Here is a 27042-nt window from a genome sequence, read left to right as displayed (position 1 = left end):
TGGATGCCACCCAAACGCCCTCCAGTGTCTCTAACAATTGTGTACTTAATTAACACCTTATCACAGATTAGTGACACAAGCATCAACGCCGCGCTAAAGGCTTTCGCCTCACCGCATTTTACGCCAATAGAGTGCCCCAAATCTTAGATTCGTAATATGACGTGTGGGGGAAGGTATACGAACATATTGTTATTGTTTTGTAGGTAACGACGATAACCGCAACTGCCTCAAGTTTTGTGTTAATTTCTTGAGCAGGAACGCCGCTTAGAAAGACAATTGCGACGCCTACCGAAAGTCTATTTGCCTGCTCGCGATCGCGTCGAAAATTTTTATAATGCGTCCTAAAGACACAAAGCTACGGGCAACATTGACACTAAAATATGTGTTATGTCCCCGTAATTCCTCAGCAGTCCTCTACAGTTCCATTGAATTAAAGAAAGTAAAAGTCGTTTATGTTTTGGGTGCATATGAAAGTGTGTTTACTTATGTTCTGGGCCCGTTATGAGGGCTCTGTCTTCTTCGCTCAAGAGAGCTGTTCCGCCGCTGCAAAGCGGGCGGACTGGGAGTTATATCCATCACCTCGCCAGAGGTGCTGGAGGAACGCGGAGAACCCGCGGGTGTGCGCATTTCAGGCTTCCTCCGACGGGGGGAAGTCCTGCACGATGCCGACCCATGAGCCGGAACTCCCTGCTTTGGCAATGGCAGGACAACTTTCGCTGAGCCTGCCTGGGGCTTGTACGGCCCTGCCATACGCTCGGTGAAAGTGGCCTGAGCAAGTGCCGGAGAGCTGTGTGATGCACCGCCCCTCCGCACCACATCAGCGAAGTTAGGTTTTGCTGCGAAGGAGAATGTGTTGGTGAGTGCAAATTGCCTCCTCGCTTCTTTAAATAATGCTTTTCTTTGGTGTTCACGGTAATTATTTCCTTCTTTTTTTCCAGGACGGACACGCCCTGGAGTACGCAGCGTGGTTTCCTCTGCAGTTTGCGCAGCGTGGGGCTGCGTCATAGTCCTGAGAATGGTGGTCCTTCAAAGCGCATTTCGCGCAATTTTTGCGGCCGCCGCAACTCTGTGAGCCGTGGTCAAACTTCTGACAATGGAAACATCGGCGGGGATTGGGTATGTAGTGTCTGATGTTAACTTTGAGGTACTCAGCTTCGATAGTTTCAGGCAAGGTGCTGGTATTAAATGTGAGTGCCGAGTGTTGGATATCTATTTCTTTGTTATCCTTGCGTATTCTGATTCTGTGAACGTCAACTGCATTTTGGTCGGTGAGCCCTTGAAGCATTTCGGCATATGTTAAGTGGTTAAAGTCATTTCTGAGATAACACCTCGAACTGTGTTATTAAGAGATCGGTGGGGTGTCACGGCGACAGAGATGTCTCCTATATAAGCAATGCTTGAGAGTATCGAGCACTGGATGCTGTCGCACAGTTCAAGCAGTAATTCATCGCTGGCCATTTTTGATACCTTGTAACCAGGGCCCAATGTATCTGTTAAGCATTTGGACACAAGGAAAGGGGATATTACTCGGGCATGCTTTTCTTCGCATTCACTGTGTATTACGTGAAACTTCGAGAATGTCGGTTTCTTTTTCTGGAAAAAATCTGCTTCGTTCCGCAATATTTTCAGAGTGCGATCAAGTTTGGAAAGGAGGAGAGCCATAACAAATTTAATTTTTCAGGCATGGTGCCCGCCACCCACCATGGAGCCCATCTAGGGGACGGGACAGGAACTTGATAGCAAGCCATCCCCACGCCAGCTGTAAACCCTAACTATAACCAAATATGACACAACTCAGGGTAGTGGGGCACACAAGGTTAATCCAGGCCGCCTATGAAAAGTAAAAAAAAAAACGAGGAGAGAGAAGGAGTCAGGACAGTTGTAAGAAAGATGATAGGAAAGTGAAAGCTGGAGGGGAGGATAGGAAAAGGCGACTGCCGATTTCCCCCGGTCGGGTAAGGCCGGAGGTGCCGCCTCCAGGAAGCTGGGGCAAAAGTGGTGTGCTGCCTCCGCTGAGGGTCTCTTCCGTTTTCTTGAAAGTTCTTTACATGTTTCTTTGTGTCAATATGACTATCTGGGGTGGCGACTTCAATATTGATATCTTAGCGGACACTCGCTTGACTCGGGAATTTCATATCTTTCTTCAGTCATACGGATGCTCAAGCGTTATCTCCGTCCCAACGCGAGTACCCTGCACCACGTCCACTTGCCTAGATTTGTTTATTACCAACATTTCAACAGCCAAAATTAAGGCCGGCGTTCTCTTGTGCAATCTCAGCAACCGCATGCCTATTTTTCGTAGTTTTAAACGATGTACAAAAAGAAAGGAGAACGCATACCCCCCGGCTATATGATTAAACCCCACACTCTGGAGACGTTTCGTACTAATATAATTCTCTTCGACTGCAGCGATGTATATAACACAGAGTGCTGAATCAACGTACGAAGAATTTTTGCGCATTTTCAGCGCGTTACCAGCAAAATTTTCCTCTGCAAGCGAGACGCAGGCGCTCTTCCAATATTCTCAAGCCATGGATATCAGATGACCTCCCAAAATAAAGGTTAAAAACATGCTTATAACAAATCTGTCAAGTCCCGTAACACAGGCGATCTCAATATATTTAAACGTTACTGCAACAAGCTAACAGATGAGCTGACAAATCAGCTTTGAAAAGCTAAAACCTGCTATCGATATGAATATTTTGCCATTATGAGAAACTTGGAAAAAAACTAAATGTTATGCTGAATCGAGCACCGTCCTCGAACACAAGCGCGGAAATTATTAAAGATGACATCAGTGATCTGGACGATTTGCTGTCCGACTGTTTTACTAGGTATTTTACAAGTGCTGCTGGCCTACGAATGCCGACCGCTATGTTCAGGTCAGGCGCACCGACAGTATTTACTTGTATCCTACTGATGAGACTGAGTTAATTCACTTGTTTTTCTGAGTTACGTAACACTTTGACATTGATGGCATACGAATTACGCCCGCAAAATATGTCTTCGACATCATAGCTCCTGTGCTGGCATAGGTTCAGAACCTTTCTCTGACATTCTAGGGCATTTCCTGCCAGAATGCGGACCGCTAGGGTACTTGCACTGTTTTAAAATGGTAATAACATTGAGATACCTAATTACAGGCCTATTTCTATCCTCCCACTATTCTCCAAAGGACCTGAAAAAATAATATTTGGGCGAAAGTCAGATTTCTTAGAAAAAACAGCCCGCTAAATGACTGAAGGTATGCCTTCCGAAGAGGAAGGTCAACCCTGCTTGCCTTAGTAGAACAGAAAGAACTGACATTGAGAAATTTTGAAAAGAAAAACATGCTCACTTTCACAATTTCTAATCGATTTCAGTTTGGCTCTATTAATCGCGAACTTTTATTGAAGAAGCTAGAGTGTTGTGGCATTCGTGGTACTGCATTAGACATGGTAAAATCTTATTTAAATCAGCGAAATCAACTTGTTGAGGTCAATGGTGTCCGCTCCCTGTTTAAGCAAGTGAAAGTTGGAATTCCTCACGGAAGCACCCTGAGACCCCTTTTTTTCAACGTCTACATAAACAACCTTGTTCTTGTGGATTGTGAACAAAATTATATAATCTACGCCGATGACACTACAGCGCTTTTTAAGGCAAACAGTGCTGCAAGCCCAGTTTCAACCGCAAGTTCTGTTCTTCCTAAAACACGTACATGGTCACTAGATAACGGCTTAGAAATTAACACCACCAAAGCCAGAGCTATTTTACTTCAAACAAAAAACAAAGCCACGAACATAGACAGCGACATTACAAGAGGTTCTTCAAAAATCGAGCTCGTTGGGTGCTTTTCGACCGCCATAATGTCATGGGCCAATCACACCTGTTACTTTCCTGCAAGAAAGCTTGCGCAAGTCGCTGGAACGCTGTTCAGTTTAAGCCCGCTGCTACGTAGGGTCAAACTTTTATACAATGTCTTCTTGCTGAGTCCCGCACAGTGCTGTTATCTAGTGTGAACATAAATCAATTATTCCTACATCAAAAAAAGCAATTCCCTCTATGCGTAATGCACCATCAGATGCGCATACTGCACCTCTTTTCAAACGCGTCAGTTTACCAACGCTGTACTGTATGTTCGATATCCTGCTCTTGCTAGTCTACCGCAAAGACCAAAACAATACCCCTCACATTAAAACTTTGGCCCAGTTTATAAAAAACAGGCCTGAATCCAATACACGATCGCCCGAACACTGGCGCGTGCCGCGTCCTCGCACTAACTACGCATTTGAAATGTTACATCAACGCTTGCCACACATGCTAAACAACCTCATGCGCAATAACACAGATGTCTTATTCTTGTCCCGTATCACCACTGTACCAATATTTCTGTGATACCTGAATATTACGCAAGTTTTTGCTTCATTTTTTGTGTGTCATAGTGACTGCTTAATAATAATAATAATTGGTTTTTTGGGGAAAGGAAATGGCGCAGTATCTGTCTCATATATCGTTGGACACCTGAACCGCGCCGTAAGGGAAGGGAGAAGGAAGGGAGTGAAAGAAGAGAGGAAGAATTAGGTGCCGTAGTGGAGGGCTCCGGAATAATTTCGACCACCTGGGGATCTTTAACGTGCACTGACATCGCACAGCACACGGGCGCCTTAGCGTTTTTCCTCCATAAAAACGCAGCCGCCGCGGTCGGGTTCGAACCCGGGAACTCCGGATCAGTAGTCGAGCGCCCTAACCACTGAGCCACCGCGGCGGCTTAGTGACTGCTTTCGAGGCAGATTTTTCTTTTGGATATTCGACTCTATATTGTGCAATCCTACACGCTTTGTTCCCGCGGCGTGAGCGCGACAGCTGCCGACTCCCAAGCGTGACTTCCAAGAGCAGCGCCTGTCAGGAGGCGGGCCCCTCTGCACGCTCGCGGAGAGAACAGCACGCTTAAATTCAAGATTACCCGAGTTCTAAATGACGAAGGGCGTCAGGCAAGGAGACACGATCTCGCCAATGCTGTTCACCGCATGTTTGCAGGAGGTATTTCGAGGCCTGAATTGGGAAGAGTTGGGAATAAGAATAAATGGAGAATACCTAAATAATCTGAGATTTGCTGATGACATTGCCTTGCTGAGTCACTCAGGAGGTGAACTGCAAATCATGATCAACGAGTTAGACAGGCAGAGCAGATCGATGGGTCTAAAAATTAACATGCAGAAAACCAAGGTAATGTTCAACAGCCTAGCAAGGGAACAACAGTTCACAATTGGCAGCGAGAGCCTAGAAATGGTGCCGGAATACGTCTACTTAGGGCAGGTAGTGACAGCTGATCCGGATCATGAGAGGGAGATAACTAGAAGGATAAGAATGGGGTGGAGCGCATATGGCAAATTCTCGCAGATCATGAGTGGCAGTTTACCAATTTCCCTCAAGAGGAAAGTGTACAACAGCATAATCTTACCGGTACTCACCTACGGGGCAGAAACGTGGAGGCTAACGAAAAGAGTTCAGCTTAAGTTAAGGACAACGCAGCGAGCCATGGAAAGAAAAATGATAGTTGTAACGTTAAGAGATCGGAAGCGGGCAGAGTGGGTGAGGGAACAAACACGGGTTAATGACATCCTAGTCGAAATCAAGAGAAAGAAATGGGCTTGGGCAGGGCATGTAATGCGAAGGCAAGATAACCGCTGGTCTTTAAGGGTAACGGAGTGGGTTCCAAGAGAAAGCAAGCGTAGCAGGGGGCGGCAGAAGGTTAGATGGGCGGATGAGATTAAGAAGTTTGCAGGCAAAGGGTGGATGCAGCTGGCAAAGGATAGGGTTAATTGGAGAGACATGGGAGAGGCCTTTGCCCTGCAGTGGGTGTAGTAGGGCTGATGATGATGATGATGATGATGAAATGACGAAGGAATTTCTTGAGCACTTTGCAGTGCAGTTCATGCGCAGGCACACGAAGGGAACTTACTCGCGTAAGTGACAACGCGTGAGAGGAATATAATCGCCGCACTTACTATTCTGGCCGCGACTGTACTGGCGGGGACAAAAGTCTCCGGACCGCCACGCGCCGCGCGGGCAGCAGCGAGTAGAGGTGTGCGCCGTGTCGGTTTCGAACGGCGTGGCGGTCGTTTCTTGTCGGCGCCGGCGGCGTGGAAAGCTAAACCACAAATTTAAAAAGCTATTTCGCTACAGCTCTCTTTGCTAAACTGGTTGAAATTTTAGGGCTTTTCGGACCATAGAGTTTCTCACTATTAACCATAGTAGGATACAACTAAAAAAAAAAGACAGCAGTTGCTAATACTGGACCGTGGCGTACTGTATTACTCCGCTGGCTCATCGTAGTAGTAAACGAAATCCACTTTTTAACGCTTGAATATATTAAAGAAGCCAGGTATCAAAATTCTAGCTTCTATAATTTTTTCTTGTGATTAGCTTTTTGTTTAGGCAACAAGAAAAGTTTTAATAATGGTCTACTTTTTGTCGCGGAGGAAATCTGTGAGGCGGCCGTGAATGTGGGTGGAGCTTCACTGCAGACTAAAGTTGTATCCGACTATAGAGTGAAAGCTGGCAACGCTGCACCTCGGCCACCACGGGCGCTCAAAGCATCATGGGGCGATGAGCCATACAGTTTCTTACTAATAACTACTATTACTAGTACTGTTTATAGTAAGGAACTGTACGTTTCGCACTAAGTGCTCAGAAAATAAAATACAGGACGGTTGAAGGGTGAGAGAAGTGCAAACAAGCCCAGCTTTCAGGGACATGGCCGTTTAGTTCGGCAAACTGCCACCACGGGCCGCTTCACCCTGAACTCCTTCTTTCTCTTTTCTATTCCCCTTTCCTGCCTCGCATAGCCGCACCTAGGCAGACGGGAGGGCGCACAGCCGCGGGGTTGGGTTGGGCGTTTAACCATTGTTCGGATTCCACACTGTAGGAGGAGGAAGGAGCAAGTAGGGCTTTGTGGGCGAAAAAAAACTATCAATGCGGCGTGAAGCCTTCGCTGCGCCTGAGGAACGCATGTTCAGTAGCAGGGCTTGTTGAGGCCGTTCGATAGGGACGCTGTGTGGAGTGAAAACGCGTGGTTCTTTTTGACGAGTTGTAAGGTAGAGAAGAGATACATCCCAGCAGAAGCAGGACGCAGTGATACAGTGTGTCATGTCTCACCGGCGCCGTATCTTTTTGCTGCATTACAACTAGACCAAAGTGCCACCTTAGTGAACTCCTGGATTTAGGCTCGTGATTAGAAGCCAAATTAATATGTATAAAAATAAAGAAATCAAGGACGCCGAATGCAGGGACGTCAGATGCTTGTAGAAGAATTTTTTGGGCGAACGCAATGGAAGCGTCCAAAAGGCCAATCCCAACAATCATTTGGGGAGTTAGTTGCAAGATGCCGTCTTGGTTGTGTAATTGCTGTCGCCTATCTTTGTGGCGGATCAGTGAACCAGCTCTTTTATCGGCATAATGCCATGTACAGTTTTCAGAAACACGTCGAACTCCTCATCAGCACGACTATAGTTCAGCGCTATATTTCCCGAAAAGTAACGGTTATAAATTTTCTTTCTTTTTTTTCCGAGGACGGTTACTGACTGCAATGCTCTCCCTGAGAGATTATCCGCTGTTGACTTTCTGAAGGCCTTTGGTGACGTATTTTAGTTACTGTATAGAAATATTTTTCAGTTTTATTCGTCGTGCATGCTTTTATTACTGACCTATTGCCCTTGTATGTTATATCTTTGTGCCCTTCCTGCCTGCACCCAAGCAAGAGGTCTGCAGTATTGGGTAAATAAGTAAATAAATAAATAAATAAATAAATACAGGACTTCGTGTCCAGAACTTAGCGTATCTAACATCAACTGGTGAAACCACGAATAGAGGCGCACTCCAGGTTTTTTTTGTGACCGTAGTGAGACACTCCTGTGCAATCTGAGACTGAACGTTCTCTTGGACACCGTCTCTCTCATCGTGTACCCTCAGCGTTCATGAACAGAGCGGCCAACAATGGCTTTGCGGGACAGTGGTAGAAACACATTGTTTAAATTAAGGGGCTCAGATGGAGCAATTGCCGACAGACCACAGTAAGGGTAATCCCGCATGTATGTTGAAACCACCACCACTGCTCTCCCAACAAGCTGCACAGAGCATGAGTAGGATTGTTTCTTGGTTCTGTTACGTAGTTATCAAACAAATCCATGCACCATTGTTTGCGCTTGTTTGTTAAATTATCCTAGCCCGAAGAGTCGCCGCGGTTGCTAAGTGGTTATGGCACTCGGCTGCTGGCCCGAAAGACGCGGGTTCGATCCCGGCCGCGGCGGTCGAATTTCGATGGAGGCGAAATTCTAGAGGTCCATGTACTGTGCGATGTCAGTGCACGGTCAAGAATCCCAGGTGGTCGAAATTTCCGGAGTCCTTCACTACGGCGTCCCTCATAGCCTGAGTCGCTTTGGGTAAACCAAACCAGACTAGCCCGAAGCAAAAGAAAAAACTAACCGTCCTCACCATGTTTTGTGTACTACAGCTCTTGTACGTCGTAATCGGGCCGGACAGTTATTCAGAACACTGACTTCAGTGTTGCGACAATATTAGAAGTGCTGCAACGCCATGCGTCGGGTTCCGACTTTATATCCCTCTATGGTTGCCTGTCTCGGTCTCCCACTGCATGCAGTTTGTACATTTGCAGCATAGTTTCAGAAGGGAATCTGTGGATAAAATTGGGACATGCAGCAACGTAACCTCCCGAAAATGGACACAACGTTGCTATACAGAATACGCGGAGTGTAATACGCTTCTTACCTGCGCAAATGTAACATTTGCGTCGCAGTCTCAGGCTGCAAACAATTATTACGTTAGAACCATAAAAAAAAATTCAGGGGGCACTTTGCTGAACTAACGTGCGGTGAGGCGAAAGCCTTTAGCGCGGTGTTGCTGCTTGTGTCACTGATGTGGGGTTAAGATGTTAATTAAGTACACAATTGCTTGTGAATCTTAAAGGCTGGAGACACTGCAGGGCAATTGGGAGGCATCCATCTGATTCGACGCCCTTCTGCAAACACTCTCCAGCGTCCTAGACAAGCAGAACTACATATGCGTTGGCAGGAAGTAGCGTAGTCGTTAACACGCTTGGTTGCGGAACGGAAGGATGGTAGAACTACTCTCTGAATATTTGCATGCTTGCATTCATACTATTATGCTCCTGCAAAAGTGATGAAACCGTTTGCTGTATTAGTTGCCGGCGGCGACACCATAACAATAAAGACTTCGAACGGTGATTCCTTGTCAATGCACTGCTATCAGTGAGTGTTTGCGACCCGATTTTAGGATAGTGTCTCGCTTGTGAGAAGAATTCGTTCTTAACTCACTTTTGAAATATTTTAACAAAGAAATAACTAAACAGATAGCCTCACTAGAGAGAACACATGGGTAGGCATTTACCCTTCATCTCGTTATGAGAAGCTGAATTCGCGTTCTTGCTTGTATCTTACTCTTTTCAAAAATTTTTGCGTGTATATTGAATTTTTTCTTTGTTTTGTGCCTTGTTATCAACGCTGCCAAGCTGCAGACGTGACGGACGTTCATTAATATCGTGTTGGCTGCAGCAAATAGCGCGTGCTTTTTTTTTCTAATGTATACAGATTTTTCTTTTAAAAGCCGTAAAAGATGCATCGTCATGGTCCGTGCAGGTGGATTGTGCGCCAAGGCGGACATTATGTCCGTGATAAAGTTCATTTAAAAGACTATTAATGAACTATAAATTGAAGGCTGTAAACATCGCAAGTTAACCTAGTCTTCAAAATTCTTTAATAGATACGAAGTCTTTAAAAGGATCCATTTCGCAAAGTCACTCACGCAATGCGCCGGTAGTAGCACATCTCCACTTTATGCCATGGGGATGAGTTTATCGCCGCAATAACTAAACAGCGATACTTAATCGTCGGGCCGACCAGCTGCCTTCTGTGCGCCGCGAGAGATTTGGGGAGGTAAAGCCGCTTGGATAGTGAGAATTACTCGCCCACATTCGACAGTACTAGTATAGGACTGACGCGCCTGACAGAGTTCCTGACAGAGACGCACCAAAATAAAAAAAAAGGAAAACAGGGAGCGCGGCAATAAAGTACAAAAAAATGGCGAATAATAAATGGCGTCGGCAACCAGCTGAAGGAACATGGGCTGGGAATGAGGGGGACACAGGTATTTGGCTTTTCCCGTAGCCGCCTTTCTCGCTTCGACTCAGGCGGCTGGAATGCGTGTTTTGACATGGATGGGTAGCAGGTGCTCGTCACGTGCAAAGCCAGTTTAGAAGAAAAACTTGACGATTCTGCTCATCGGGCCTTTCTCCTTTGACGTCACGCAGAATGTGACAATGTTTTGGTTTACACAACCGGTTTCGTCGGAAGGTAGATCAAAATTCAAAAAAAAAAAAACAAGGAATTCTTCCGCGATGTTTAGTTTCCGGGAGGCGTCTTGGGACAAAAGGGAAAGCACGTGAGCCTTGCACGTGATCCCGAATCATTGACGCTGTTTTTATGCTAGGTTGTTCGCTGGCGTACTATAAATACGTACCATCGAGATGCTGAACACCATTCGTCCACACCCAGCAACTGCAGCCTCACCTTTCTGCCAGAAGCAACTGATGTACCACTCCGTCGAGAGAGTCATCGCGAAAACGGTTTTTAAATTATTATTATTATTATTTGAATATTGTAACATTAAAACCTTTTTTTTATATTTGTAACGCACTGCTGGGTACATTTAGTCATTACCTGTGGTTTGATTTTGGTATGTGCAGCCATATACTTCATCAGAAAAATAAAGTGCATTTATTCCATCCGCATCACTATGTTTGAAACCTAATGTTGAATTCCAATGGCAGATCCGGATCAAATTTTTCTGCTCTTTTGGGAGCAATCGTATTCCAATGGAAAAATGGGAGTGCGGGTTGTCTGTTCCAATGGCAGATCGGGATCAGACGTCGATCCCGGATCGCTCCGTGGAGCAGCTATATTTGCTCCGCCGAAATCGGCAGATTTGACCGGAACCCCGCGCGACGTTTTACTTTCCCGCGTCTGCTTCCGGTCATGACCGGCTGCATCCTTCCTGTCGTCGCTACACGGTGATCCGGGCAACGTACAAGCAGTATTTTTTACTTTTTTGTTTAATTAAATTCTCCGAAATGTAATTATTTTTCGTTTTATTCGCGTCCGCACAAGTTAAAACAAATAATTTTCTTAACAGGATGTCAATTCCATCGCGGTCAATTCTTTGTGACCGCTTTTTAGACCAAAATCGTTGACTTGTTTGAACCTCCCGCGCTTTCTGACGTCAAACGACGCGTACTCTCTAAGCCTAGCAGCTCTGTAAATAAGGAAGCAATCTGAAAATTTGGCACGTTTCATCACTGGAATTTTGTGGTGCGGGCATCATCACACAAAGCGAAAGCTTCGTGCGCCTTTTGTTTGCCGTGAACGCGAGAGACAGAGTGGCGGCAAGGACGAATCGCTGGTGAAGCGAGAGGCCGCGCTTCGAAGGGCGCCGCCTTGTTGCCTGAACTTGGAGCTATTCTTGCGCTGAAGTGCCCCCGCGGAAGCGCATGCATTCCATTGGTAAAATGGGAGGGAGTGACCTCCGCCTGAACTACGCGCTCCGTTTGTGATCCGGCGGAGCGCTCTCGATCTGCCATTGGAATTCAAAATAAGTAATGGTCTTTCAGAGATTGTTAAAAAGGTACCATGGAAATCTCGCTCCATTCAAAATAACGGCAACGCAAGAACAAAAAATAATTACGCATTGTATTAGATTATCTGCTTTAAGTGTGGATTATTCATCTATCACCGAACACACAGACTTGTTAAGGACAGTATGCATATAGTAGGGAATAAAACAACATTGAGGGTCACATATTTATTCCGCTCACGCATCATTTAGTCTAATAGTTGTGACTGTTTTCACCCGGTTTAGGAACGAGGTGCAAACTGCATTCCCATATTCAAATGCACTTGCTCCACTTTGCACCGGACTAGTCCCGAGCAAGACAACATCGTACCATTCACAAAAATGTACAAGTTCATGTACATATCGTTTTCTGTAATGTTGTTATAAAAATGTTTGTTGCGCTTCTGTTATGGGTCACAACATTTTCGCGTAGTATTGCGTGCCGGCAAATAGTTGTTCAATTTAGTATTTGATATTTGTAAGTCGCACCGACCTTAGTATACCGAATTTAGTAGTATACCCCTGCTACACAGGCGCTTCGAATGCCTTCCAACCTAATGTCATTCGACTCGACTGCCGAACTTACGCTGCTACATGAAGTTTCTCAACGGCATTCGGTTCGGATGACATTCGAGTCGACGGAGCTCGGCGGAGACATTCCAGGTTTTGGAATGCCGTCGAAACGCGAACGCAGCCCGAACCGACCAATAGGCGTTGCCGCCGCCATCGCTTCGCCCCGCCCACAGCCGCGCGAGTGCTTTCGGCTCTGTGGCTGCTCATTTTGATACCTGCTGCTCGCTTTTTCCTGCTCTTTGCTTAGCAAATAGCTCGTGTTCTGTCTACGTAAATGCTTGAAGATAACAGTGCACCAAAAGAACATTTACCGCGTGAGCATGAAATTTCTCCAGCAGTGTGCCGATGAGGGCGCCTGCGCGCATAATACTATTGTTTACATCGCTGCGTACGAACAGCTAGCGCTCGTTTGCATGACTTAAAACACATTCTGCACTTTAGTTCTATTAAATATCTCATCTTTTTTGTACTGGTTGTACCCGTGGCTTGTTAAGGCAGTGCGACAATCTGTGGGAGGAAGCGCCGATACGATCGCTGGGCTACTGACATCGTGTACGATCGGCGCTTGTCGCTAATTGTCTCGACTTCGTCCGACGCGATCAGTAGTTTATTTTAAACTGCTTTATTCAGAAGTATGATTGGGAACCGTTCGCGGTAATTGAAAAGGCATAACTTGTTATCCACAAAATAGCAACGGCGACGACTTCTGCTGGTCGTAAAGCAGTGCTTGGCGGTTTGGGTCACACCGGCGCTTCCCGTTCATCGTATGCGCTCCCTGCGATGTGAGCAATAGTTGATTTGAGGTCACTGTTGTCAAAACTACACTCGTCGATCATTTGCGTTCGCTCAAACTTGTGAATTCGCTCTTCACAACCGCCGAATTCGAAGACGTAACCCTGCGGACTCGCTAGGCCTAGTCGTCGCGGAAGGGAAGGGAGTCGCCGTCGATTAAAATTAATTTGGCAAGCGCTTATAGCTGGTGAGTGTTCGAGTGTGCCCATGTGAAATATACCCGTTCCTTTCGCTTATTAACGATATGGATAAGGTAGAAGGGCGAATATATTCACACCGTCGCCTCATCAGCGTGTTTTCGCTCAGCCGCCGGCCTGCCGAGGACATGAAGGCTGACAGTCCGCCGGTCGGATTCGTCGGTGTCGTTGGCCTCAAAAACTTGTCCCACTACAGTCATATATGCTGCTGTTGACCGTGATAGTGTCGTTGTCGCACTAGTGTGACCACCGCCGCCGTCGTCATCGTACACTGAAAACGAGCTGAGGAAATTTGAAATGCGTTTGGAAAGTGTCGTGTAGCGCCGCGGAAGTCCGTCGAGTCCGAATGCCATTCCAAGTTGCGAATGCCATTCGACTCAGGTGTCATTCGAACGTGCCCGTGTAGCACAGGTATTAGCCTTTCTCGCGATTGCCAAGGACGATTGCCAAGGACGCTCTGCCGCCTTCATATTAGCAGCAGCATTTTTTTGTTTCATAGAGATAACATGCCAATTTTCCTCGTAATAAGGTGCACGTGCGCTTGCGGACCTTATAAACACAACAAATAAAATCCTGAGACTCAGTTTCAGTTTCCCTACTTTTGGTTTCACCCCCCCCCCCCCCTCCCGCTATCTTCAGATAAATGAAATCGTTTCCTAAAGTATTGACAAAATGTCTCCATTTGTCTTTCATTTAGCGCAAAGGATACCTGATCCATTGGAAACGGTACTCCAAATGGCATTGTACCCTGGAGCCTAAGAGGAATCTCAACGAGGCCTGTCTGCGCGAGTTCACATCCCCAAGGAAACAATCGAATCGACGCCTCCAGACTGCCTCTGAAGAGATCGTGTACGAAATTAAAAAAAAAAGCTGTCCAATTGCCGTCGATCAAGCGATCTCCTGAAGGTGAAACTTGATCAGGACATTTATCGATGGGCTTTTCACGGGAAAGGCCAACCATTAGAAAAAAATGGCTACTCTGTGAGGAACAAGACTTCTCCAGGCTCCAACTTCCGTCTGCATGGTCGGTACGGGAAACGAAACTTGGGAACACGGTGGCGATTGAGTTTCCAATCAGAATTAAGGGTGGGGTAACACTTCAGAAGTCCTGCAAGAGATTTCCTTGCGGATTTCCTCGTGAGACCTTGCAGGTTTTTATCGTGACAAAGATCATTGCTGGCGCATCGTAATACAGTGATAAGTGTTTATTCCCATGGAGTTCTACTCTTGTTCTATTTGTTTTGTTTTCGCGTTATTTTGGCTTGTTTTGTACAACGTGTCACCTGTTTAGCTCACTGAGTGTTACTGTCTCTATTCCACTGCTATGACTTCTTGTTCGTCAAATTTTCTAGTTTTTATTTAGTTTGTTGTTTATAGCTCCACGAAATAGCCACGCCAGATAACCATATAATCTTGTCTGCTACCTTTGACAGTTGCAGTGTCACATTCACGCTGACCAATGAGACAGCTATAAAGACAAGACACGAGAAGGACCTTCTTCGAAAGACATACTTTGAAACTGTGCAACCATTTTTGCCCCCGAATGTAAGGCTTCCCATTATGGGTAAATATTTTGAAGACCGGTTTACATCACTGTGCAATATTGCGGATAGGCGCTACAGGAATTTGACAGGCCGTGCGAAAGCGTCCTTCTTAAAAAATAAAAGGTTCATAAAGATTCACTTCGAGTCTCAATCTAGCCCACCTGAAACGAATACCGGAGAATCCATAGAGAACATCATAATTTCTGCTCTGCAAAAAGAACTCGAAAGAGCAGGAACAGTTTCAGAAAAGGCCATAAATGAGCTCAGAGACACCGTCTCTGCCTATAAGGCTAAGCTTCTTAACCTAGAGCAGGAGAATGAAAAGCTGAAATCGGAAAAAACTACAACGCTACTGAACAAAGGAATAATGGTCGGCGAGGGGTGCAAAAAACAGACCGAAGGAAGCTTAATGCGGCTGGATATTCCATCGCGCAAGCACTTGACGCTGTACTGGAGAGCTACGGCTTAGATGTATGCCAGCTTCTCGTAACTGACTTAAAAGGCCTGCCGAATAAAGTAACATTCAAGGAAAATGGAGAAATTATTTGTAATTGCGGTGTAAAAAGAGGTTTCTGCAGCAATGGTCAAGTTGACTATAATGCCCTTTCTTCTCCAAACAAACAACGCTTGCGAGAAGTTGCAGCCCTCTTGGACGTACATTTTGTCAGTAACGTTTTCTGGGAGCACCTCTCCGCGAGCGTCCGTAATCTGCCTACCATAAGGCTAATAAATTCTTACAGAGAGCACCTAGATAGCAGGATAACTGTCTTCAAGACGCCAGGTACCTCACCTGGCGCTCAGGTTTCATTTGAGGAAGACTTGGCGTTAGCTGCGTAAGAGCTAGCTAAAGATGTAGGCATAAGTGTGACAGAGATCTCCACCGAGGCACTGCTTGTAAAAATAGAGGGTGATGGCTGCGTTTTGAGTAGACGCACGACCTGGACAACATTATCATTCGTCATCATTTGCAAAACGCGGCAGCTACAAAGCCATAACCTTCATCGCCTTCTCGGTGTGGCGGAGATCTCGGAGGGTTATTTTGAAATAAGAGAGGCTTTTCGGGATTTTATAAAAGAAATTAATGTTGTCGCAAGAAGGGGTAGCATATCTGTAGGGGACCACGAGATTCCGATTCGCATCTGTCTAGGGTGCGATTTGAAATTTTTGCTTGTTGTTCAGGGTCTGCAGTCTGCTGCATCACACTATCCTTGTCCATTTTGTCGAGCAAACCCACAGACAAGGTGCTCAGTTCTGACAAATAACAGCTTTAATGAGCCTCCTTTGATCCGCACTCTTGAGAACATGAAAGCTGATTGCTGCGCAGACGCGAACGGGATGAAAAACGTGCCATTGTTTAACTTCGACTCTGATTTAATAATTCCTGATGTATTGCACATGAAGTTAAGAATAGTTAACCGCCTTGTAGATGGATTGCTTTCAGAAGCAGAAGACAGAGATTACCGTGAAAAAGTCCGCAACCCACGTTGTATGACCATACACGTTCAGGACATCGTTGACGCCATAAATAACTGTGGGATTATATTTCACGTCTGGGAAGCCAATGAAGGAAACAAGGGAAAAACATTCACGTCGGTATCGGGCGGCGATTGTGAGCGCCTGCTGAAGGCTTTGCCTGAAAAGCTGGCCAGGAAATTGCACCCTCAAACAGAGGAAAAAACTTTGCCCCTTTGGAAGCTTATGCGGAAAATTTTTTACCACCTGGAAAATGATGTTGAAGGTCGCAGCATAGAAAGAAAAACCTCAGAATTCTTTCACACGTTCTTAGAATTAGGAGCCCAAGGTTGCAAAGGCTATGGTGGCGATAGAGTTACGCCGTACATTCATATTCTCGCGCACCACGCTTCCGCAAAGCACGAAATGTTCAAGTGCCTTGGTTGGTTTTCAAGCCAAGGGTTAGAGAAAAAAAAACGACGTGCTAAAGCATCTACACCATGGGAAGTCTAACAAGTGGAATGCAGCCGCTGACGCTATCAAGCTGGCGAAAAGGCTTGAAGTGAGTGAGAATATCAGACTAAGCCGTGCATATAAAAAGCGGGACCAAGAGTATTGGTTTGAGGGACTTATTCAAGAGACACGGGCGAAGAGGCTACGCTGTGCAGAAGAAAAAGTGAGCGAAGGAAACTGTCTACAAAATGTGGACGACATGGATGCAGGAGAATTGCGCACGGAGCTTCGGGCTATGGGAATGTCGACGAAAGTCAAATCAATAGAAAAACATCGCAACCTTGTAAGGAAAGGAAGAGAAAAGCAATGATTGTAGCCATAGGAGGAGATAACAGTTATGTGGTGAGATGTGCCTTTTAGTTTTGCGTGTTTCCTCCTATATTTATAGTGCTGTGTTGTACCTCTTGTTTAGAAAGTGCATCACTGCTTGAAGATGAAGAGTACTGTTCCTGATTGCTTATGTAACCTGCCCCTAAAGGAGTGTTCGGTGTGTACTAAAAATAGTGTATTTGTATTATGTGACTGTTTACCTGCCATATATGCCCTGAGCAATTTTTTGGTGTAATATAAATGTGATATGTGTGTTAAGTATTGCCGTTGTCACTTTTAAAATGATCTTTTGGCTTGTCTTTTGCGTAAGAAAATTCTTTTATGTAAACAAACCATGAATAACAGATTTATAACGCAATCAACACAGCTAGAAAAAGTACTTGGGGGGGGGGGGTGCTTTGAAAATGAACATGCACACACGCCTTTAAGTTCTGCGGGGCAGCAGGAAAAAATTTTGCAGCGAATTTAAGAAAACTGATTGGGCGTATCGGGCGTAGATCATATGATACTGGCATCAAGTGCACAATGCGCACAAACAGGCTCGAAAAAAGTGACGACAGCAGTACTACGCACATTCAATGCCCTCATTTATGTCATTTGTATGTCCTTCTTTGCTGACTCATTTTGTTTGGCAACCGATTAAAAGTTTGCCTTGTTCTTTATTATTTTCGCAAAGTATTGCTTCTTTTGTATGCCATGTTGCTGTGAAGTGTGTTTAGTTATATTCATATTCGTTACGTTTGGAGTGCACCGTTCTGGTTGTACATGTAACATGAACACAAGGTAATGACGCTATGTGATTCTGACTGTACACATTTTGTTTCCAAATGTTGTATAAAAAGTGTATAATAAAATATTTTATGTCGGCACTATAGCCCTTGTCCTTGCCTTTTTGCGGGGAAGTTATAACCCCTTCCGCACCAGCTATCAGATAGTGTGACAAGTGCAAGTTTATTGACAGCGACGCCATGAAAATAGGCCTATTACATTTGCTCGATTTCCTCCCCAAAGGTGCAAAGGAGAAAAGAAACATAACATCCAGTGCTTCGAATATTACTGTAAACGTAACAGCTCACTTCCCATGAGTGTTATCGTTACGAAGGCTTCCCCTTCATTCATGGTAATGTGCTGACATAGTGCTTTCCGCTACGTGCTATAATGACATCCCCGCCTATTTGATATTCTCATTAACTTTGTAACATTGAATGCGATTAGTGACTTATTTTATTGGTAAACATTCCTTTTTTGCGTCTGGTTATTTTTGTTGCGCTCTACCTCTCTATTACAATTGTATTTGGTTTGATTTGCCAAACGCTGCTGCTTCCAAAGTAAGCGATAGTATTGTTCAGTGCAGTATAATTAGTTTTTCACGTGACCACAGAAATCAAAGCTGCTGCAGGCAGAGTAACCTGGGAACTGGAAAAATCTACAATGAAATAATACAAACTCGTTCCATTGAGGGACAGCGCACTGGAGCGCTTCGAACTAATTCGACCCCCCGGGGGTAAACAGCCGGAGCGTTGTTGCATTTCGCGTACGCTGAAATGTGGGCATAGCGGCTGGGTCCTGAGCCGGCCTTACATCACCCGGCACCCTGTGCAAGACTTTGCACCCCCCCCCCCCCCCACACCCGCCTCTCTCTCTCTCTCTCTTTGAATGTATTTGTGGGGGTGTTTCTCTTGATTTTTATTGGCCGTCCTAACGGGGGGCACTTCTAGTTTTCATTCTTTTAACAGTCTCAATGTAGTATTTGTACTGGCGTGGGCAGGACACTTAGTTGTTTGTTATTTTTCTTCCCCCTCTAATTTATACCCCTTGACATCCTTTGATCTTGCTATTGGCGGTCAATTTTTTACACGTTTTCATAGCATTTTGAAGAAGATGAATCTTAAAAGCAAGCTGCTTGCGATAACGCAACTCATCTATTATACTGGTGAAATAGAAAAATTTATTGCTTAAAATGATAACAGCCCAGCCTCAAAGGACAGATGCAAACGTTCTTCAAAGAAGGCTCTAAAGACAGTCGCTTCAGACGATTGATATGACATCGCGACTAACCCTGTTAATCCGTGGTTAACCCTCTTGCACCTGACGGCCCCTTGCGATGTCACTCTGGGAGGTGCGGGAGAATACTGCGATATCATGACAATCGGCCGACGAAGCAGCGTAGCAGCGACTGGCAGCGTCGCAAATTGCGACAGCCACCATATTTACCATTTATATATACCGTTATGAACTTCTTCCTTGATGACGTCCATGTAAAAGCGCTTTTTCGTAGCACAGAAGTGGACACAGTTAAATTCACCAATTTGTTTGCAAAAATGGCAAAAAGTTTGCGGTATCTTGCGGTATCTTTAAAAGCGAAGTTTCGTACCTCAAAAGCGAATCCTCATTTTTTCAGTTGTGTTACACAGGATGGATCCCGGCAATACATCATGCATGCATATTACAGAAGTCAGAATGAAAGAAGAACAAAAAAAAGTCGCCAATAGCTGCAGCAATAAAAGTATTGTGAGCGCTTTGCGCGAACTTTCACCTTTTTCATCTGTATATCCCCATCAACATCATCGTCGCTTGCCTGGGCTCCGGGGAGCGCGCGCTGTGTGCCCGGCTGTTCGCGAATAAAAGACGCCTGTGCAAGCGGTGGCTCACAAGTGGCGGAGGTTCTATTCGTATCCCCTACCTCTCGCTTCGGACCCGTCTTTCGCTCTCCCTGGAGCTCCGATCAGGCCGTCTTTTGCGTCTGCAGCCCTCAGGTATGGAGGAAGGCAACGGAACGCGCTCACCCCCGTCGCCTTCCCCGGCTGCTGCGGCTGCCCCAGCCTGGTCCATCACCAGCCGTCCACGCGACCCTCAGGTCTTAGCCGGACTTCGTGACGACGACGTCGACGACTGGCTCGACAACTACACCAGGGTCACTACGTTCAACCGGTGGGATGACTCTCACAAGCTGCTGAATGTCGTCTTTTACTTGACTAACGTCGCAAAGACGTGGTTTCTTAATCACGAAGATGACATCGCCGACTGGCCTACATTCACAGAGCAGCTGCGGCAAATTTTCGGCACGCCGACAGGCCGCTCTGAGCTAGCCAAGAAGAAGCTTGCCGCGCGGCTTCAGCAGCCTGGGGAGTCCTACAACTCTTACATCGAGGACGTTCTTGCTCTTTGCCGCCGCGTTAGTGCTGACATGCCTGAGTCGGAGCGCGTTCGCCACATTCTTAAGGGCATTGGGACCGTTGCTTTCAACGCGTTGATAGCCCAGAACCCCTCCAGCGTATCTGCCATTACCTCCACATGCCAGCGCCTGGATGAGCTGCAGTCATGCCGCCTTCAGCCAGACCCCAGTGATGGCAGCGTCCTCGTCGATGGGAACCTCCGTTCCGTCATCCGTGCCCTGATACGCGAGGAACTCTACAGGCAGCCCACCACTCTCGGCCCTCCCACCTTTAATATCCCGCCTGCTACACCTGACTTGCGCAGCGTCATCAAAGATGAGCTGGCCGCTTTCACCTGCGCCGTAGCCCCTGCCACCCCTCAGACAGCTTCTCGCCCGCCCACCTATGCCGACATTGCATCGAGGCCACCCGCCCCGGTCCCTACGTCTACTCCAACGCCTGTCTGCGCCTGAAAGAACTTCGCAGCTTCCTGGGCTTAGCGTCCTACTTCCGCCGTTTCATACGTAATTTTGCATCCATAGCGTCCCCCCTCCACAAACAATTGACTTCTGAGACGCTTTATCTGTGGTCCACTGAATGCGAAGAGGCCTTCCAAGCCCTCAAGCAGGCGCTCACTTCAACGCCTGTGCTTCGCCATTTTGATGAGGCAGCCCCCACCATTCTCCATACCGACGCCAGTGGACAAGGCCTTGGCGCTGTAAGTGATCACGCGTCATCATGCGTGATTCCAAGTACTTCCCAGTGTGTGTGGGTTTGCGGAAAACGGTAGTGGCTAGACCCTCTGGAGTGCGGAGAACAACAGATTTTCAATCTTGCATTTTCAATCTGCTCACCCAATTGGCCACAAACTTTCCGTCGCGTCCGCTCTATATAAACGTGCAGCTCGTCTTTGCTCCAGTCCCGGTCTGCGTTATTCGGAGCAGAAAAAAGTCCGCATCGACCTCGAGAAGAACGGTTATCCCCGACAACTGCTGCAAAACGAACAACGCCGCTCTCTGCAACCTGCCGAGCCCCGACTCATCGGACAACAGAAGCGCGCGAGCATACCTTACGCCCGGGGGACAAGTGAGGCTCTGGCACGGATATTTGGAAAATACGATGTGCGCATTGCGCACGTGCCATCCAGCAAGCTGAAACAACAGCTCTGCCATGTTAAAGATCGCCTGGAGCGCCCACGTTACCCCGGAGTTGTGTACAAAATCCCCTGCAAAAAGTGCGATGCATCATACATTGGCGAGTTAGGCGATTTTAAGATAAGATTAAGAGACCACAAGAACGACGCCAGCAAATGTCGCACGTCATCGAACGCCCTAGCAGAGCATGTTCAAGAAATGAAGCCCACCAGTGACTGGGAAAACGCCACAATCCTGGACACAATGAAACCTTTATCGTCCCGACTGCTTTTAGAATCATTTTATATTCAGACTACAGATAACGTTATTAACAGGACGAAGGGTAATCTCCCGGATAACTACGGAGTAAAGTTGTAAGTCTGCGTTAGTGTGTGTCTGCCTCCCTTTCGTCCGTGTTCTTGTTGCGCAGTTCGTCTTTTTTGCATTATGATCAACCAACTAGCCCGACAAGTCCTGTTGGTACGCCCATTCACTGCGCTGTCAAGTGCGCTTATAAAGAAGCGGCCCATTTCGTCCATCTTCATTGCGAACAAGGGACCCGTAGTGGTCCCGAAACGTCATATTTTAAAACCCATTTTTGGCGAGTACGTTTTATTCATCCACTATACTAACTGTGGCTGCGGTAGTTGCCGACCTGTTCCTCAGTGCAAAAGAATTAAAGGACGCTCGTGCTCTCAATGGAGGAGACTGCAGGAAGCAGGTCTCCAGAGCTGCGTTGCAGCCCAAACGCCACACCTGACAGATAAACAGCGCAAAGAACTAAAGGACGCTCTTGCTCTCAATGGAGGAGACTGCAGGAAGCAGGTCTCCAGAGCTGCGTTGCAGCCCAAACGCCACACCTGACAGATAAACAGCGCAAAGAACTAAAGGACGCTCTTGCTCTCAATGGAGGAGACTGCAGGAAGCAGGTCTCCAGAGCTGCGTTGCAGCCCAAACGCCACACCTGACAGATAAACAGCGCAAAGAACTAAAGGACGCTCTTGCTCTCAATGGAGGAGACTGCAGGAAGCAGGTCTCCAGAGCTGCGTTGCAGCCTAAACGCCACACCTGACAGATAAACAGCGCAAAGAACTAAAGGACGCTCTTGCTCTCAATGGAGGAGACTGCAGGAAGCAGGTCTCCAGAGCTGCGTTGCAGCCCAAACGCCACACCTGACAGATAAACAACGCAAAGAACTAAAGGACGCTCGTGCTCTCAATGGAGGAGACTGCAGGAAGCAGCTCTCCAGAGCTGCGTTGCAGCCCAAACGCCACACCTGACAGATAAACAGCGCAAAGAACTAAAGGACGCTCTTGCTCTCAATGGAGGGGACTGCAGGAAGCAGGTCTCCGGAGCTGCGTTGCAGCCCAAACGCCACAACTGACAGATAAACAGCGCAAAGAACTAAAGGACGCTCTTGCTCTCAATGGAGGAGACTGCAGGAAGCAGGTCTCCAGAGCAGCGTTGCAGCCCAAACGCCACACCTGACAGATAAACAGCGCAAAGAACTAAAGGTCGCTCTTGCTCTCAATGGAGGAGACTGCAGGAAGCAGGTCTCCAGAGCTGCGTTGCAGCCCAAACGCCACACCTGACAGATAAACAGCGCAAAGAACTAAAGGACGCTCTTGCTCTCAATGGAGGAGACTGCAGGAAGCAGGTCTCCAGAGCTGCGTTGCAGCCCAAACGCCACACCTGACAGATAAACAGCGCAAAGAACTAAAGGACGCTCTTGCTCTCAATGGAGGAGACTGCAGGAAGCAGGTCTCCAGAGCTGCGTTGCAGCCCAAACGCCACACCTGACAGATAAACAGCGCAAAGAACTAAAGGACGCTCGTGCTCTCAATGGAGGAGACTGCAGGAAGCAGGTCTCCAGAGCTGCGTTGCAGCCCAAACGCGACACCTGACAGATAAACAGCGCAAAGAACTAAAGGACGCTCTTGCTCTCAATGGAGAAGACTGCAGGAAGCAGGTCTCCAGAGCTGCGTTGCAGCCCAAACGCCACACCTGACAGATAACGCAAAGAAAGGTTGACCTTTGCCCAAGCCGCTGAGCAGTGGTCAGTGGAAGACTGGGGCCAAGTTGTCTTCTCAAACGAATCGACTTTCAGCACTCGCTGGGACCTCCGACGGCGTTTGTGGCTACCACTAAACCGCACGTGAGCACGCTTAAGTCTGCTGCACAAAACGCGTGTTGATTTAAAAACGAAGCTTTTTCTGAACAGAAGGTGCACCTCTAAACAAACGCTCAGTTCGAAGGTTCAATCTCCTACCCTGTTCGTGGATAAAACTTTAGATACAGGCGCTCTCCTTTCCGCCAATTTTCAGCAACTTTCTAGTAGTGAGTGCCTACAACCTTCGATGTAATTCGTCTATTTTATACCGCTTTTAGTTTCATGTCATAGGTAATTAGTTTTATGGTATGCCCAAATTATAATCAATTAGAGACATCGGATTCCGGTAAAGCTGCGCCTTCGCCGTTAAAGTACTCCATACGAAGTAAACGTATCTTTGATTAATACCTTGGAGCGGGTTAGGAAAGCGGCAGCGCGAAGCAACAAGGGCGAACCTGTCCTGTCTCTCTTTCGAGCTTGTTGCTTTGCGCTGCCATGATTATTTTTGATTTCTATTTTAATATTACTTCTAATTTTACTCTAATACACAAGGATTTTGACAGTATGCCTTTGCGGGTTGCGTCTTGCATATTACGTGGGATATGGTAGGCGTCTGGGTAGGTTGGGCCAACTGGGCTTCTATACGCGCGCTGATATTGAATATAGCAAGATACAGAAGTGATAACTTTCCTAGTACAACCGTGCTGCATTTTGTAAAGCAGAGTTAATTTTTTATTGAACCGAACTCGTGCTTTGGTTTTGTTTTGTGTAATCATGGGAGCATGCATGTGTGTCTGTGCACTTGTCTCGTCCTTTGTCCCCCGCGCTGCTGAAATACAATGTCACATCCACTTGCCCAAACTTCCACAGTATCTGCACGCTTGTTGGATACCGGCAAAAATACGCCTCAGTAAGGCATGTTGCCGGGCTAGTTGCTTTAGCATCTTGAAACATGGGAAAAAAAACTCCCTGGCGTAAATAAACAAAAGGGACAAGGAGAAGGCGGACAGGCGCCTGTCCTTGGTCTCCTTGTGTCTTTTGTGCGTGTGAATTTATTTGCGCCAAGGTGTTTTTTCCAAGTTTCAAAATCCCTACGCCTCAGTAATAGGCTTTGCATGCGTTGTGCCTACGCCTTTCCGCGTTGTCCTGTCGAACGTCTTTTTTTTAGGCTATTTCCTTTCTGGGAGTACAGCATATCTTCCTTACTGAGATGAAACATCACTTTTCTTATTTCTCTACACTCCCGGAATACACACAAAACATTTTTTGCAGCGGGCGATCAGCAAGGAGAGGCTCGGGCCGCTTGTTCGCATCGAAGGGCCGTTCCCATCAGAAGACTGCTGCAACATTACCACTCACCGCCTGTTGCCATTCGTTCTCGACGGCCTGTCAGTTCCAACAGGACAGTTCACACAGCGTGACAGCCCTCCTCGACCGCTACGTATATAGTGCGCCAGCTAAACCGGCCCCCCAAAGGAGCCGACCTAAACCCAATAGAAAATGTATGGGGCCTAATCAAACTACGGCCGACTACTTACGGGATGCAGTGATGTGGATTACATCGCTCTACAACTCAATGCCGCGGCGGATAGCGGAAGTGATCGACTTGCAGGGATATTTCTTCGTGCCTTGCGTACATTCTTCTCATTTGTGAATAAAACACTTCCAATCCATATTAATTCCGATTCCTTCAATTTTCTGCATATAGCAATCGTAGTCCAACCACACATTTTTCCGCTGATTTTTAGATACGGCACTAGCGTTAAGGCTGCCTACCAAGCGCACAGCCCCTGAAACAATTAGGCAACACATGCTAGCGATGTCTGCTCGAAAGCCCACGCAGATGTGAGTTGTGGCCTTGTTGCCTGTGTCGCGCGACTGCTCGTTCTGCTGAAAACCAAGGCGGCACGGCACGGCGACGCTCGCTCCGTCGCTTGTGGGCAACCTCCTGCATGCAAGCGAATGCGACAGGCGACGGGAACCCGCGACGTGCGCAGCGGACTCCGTACTTTGCGCCCGTAACCTGTTCTCTCTCTTAAAATTTTGTGAGTGTGCCTCAGGGCCAAAAAAATATTTCCTCTACGGCAGTGGAGATAACCAACGGCGTGCTTGCGGAGACCAAGTCACATCACGGGTTCACGGGAGAGGTGTGCTTTCGTTCGGCGCCTGTGCACTCCGGCTTAGCAAAAACACCCCTTTAAACTGTCACCGCAATCTGATTGTAAGTGAGCAAACTATAATTTACCAGTGAGAATGCGCGCCGCGAGTGTTTCTGCACAGTTGGAGCGCAGCGGCACGGTGGATCGAGCGCCGGTACCCGCGGCTCGACACGCATCTCTCCCTGCAGTACGTCCACTCGCGTAGCCCGCTCCAAATGCTGTTAGCCCTCCGCACCCAACAAGTAGATTGTTTCAATTATTTAAATCATGCGAGTCTGCCTCTCAGCTACAAAACCAAATATTTTCTCGACGGTGGCGATGACCAAGACGACGGGCTGGTTTCGTGAGATGTATCCGTGAGAAACCGTGGACAAACCGGAAACGACTTCGGGGGGCTCTGAGTGGCCAGTCGCGTGGGGGACTACCGGGCGACGAGCGAAATTTTCTGTGCGTGCAGATCCGAGCGACACGGCAAGCGACACATGCATTTTGCTTCGCGCGACGGCGTCGCTCGTCGCTTGCCGCCGTCGCCTTCGCGTGAGTTTTCGCGTACATTGAGTCCAGGCTTCGGTCGGGAAAAATACCACAAGTTTCAAACGAAGCTGAAAAGGAAATCAGCCGGCATCGGTGGTTGAACTAAGACCTCTGCGCGCCAGGTAGGCACGCAACGCAAAAGCCACAAATTTTTGTTTCTTTATTGCATACAGGAACAAGGCCCACCCTGACAAGCTAAAAAGCCCAACTTAATAAGGCAGCGTCCCGCAATCCGTCATGCACAAAGGGCCTTTTATTTGAAAGGCGTTAGAGGGGCGCCTAGTGAACGCGTTGTGGTGTTTATGACTTCGTAACGTGTATTTGGGATGTGTACTTACGTTATGGTAAGTATTAACTAAAGTAATTAAAGTAAAAAAATAATGTGTGGAATGAAAAGGCGGTGTTACGGTACTTCATTGTACTGAAACAAATCGTGCGCATGTCAGTAACAACGTACTGCTACCGCAGTATGTCGTAAAGTGTAACCTAGATAGTGATTGGCAATTGGTGCTTTGTAGTAAATAAATAAGAAAAAATAGAAGGCGCTATTGCATCGACTCGTAAGGCGAAGCTTACGCGTCCTTCTAATTCCTTTTTCCCCACTCCACAGCATTACCCGGTTTTATTTTGCTCGTTGTATAGAGTATTGTGCGTTTTCATCGTGAAGAGTTTCAAAAACTTCCCCGCCTCAACCGCTAGCTCATTTGCGATGAAACTGAACACAGAGCTTGCGTATTATGGTAACCATTGTATCGTAGCAAGTTTGACAACGGTACTTACTTAGTTGAACCGTGCATGATGCGAAAACGTAATCGTCTACGTAGAGAGCGGCGAACCAAAACCCGCAGACGTTTTTTCGCTGAATGGC

At 47.0% G+C, this 27042-nt stretch overlaps 1 protein-coding gene across 4 annotated transcripts in view; it reads right to left on the bottom strand.

Moving 5' to 3' along the window:
• The window catches only part of LOC144106925 (uncharacterized), a 618131-nt gene that overhangs the window by 336778 nt on the left and 254311 nt on the right, over nucleotides 1-27042 (bottom strand). The window lies entirely within an intron of this gene.

The sequence above is a fragment of the Amblyomma americanum genome, chromosome 10, assembly GCF_052857255.1.
Source record: "Amblyomma americanum isolate KBUSLIRL-KWMA chromosome 10, ASM5285725v1, whole genome shotgun sequence".
Lineage (NCBI taxonomy): Eukaryota > Metazoa > Arthropoda > Arachnida > Ixodida > Ixodidae > Amblyomma > Amblyomma americanum.
The sequence above is the reverse complement of the archived record's forward strand: the minus strand, read 5'-3'. Positions and strand labels throughout refer to the sequence as shown.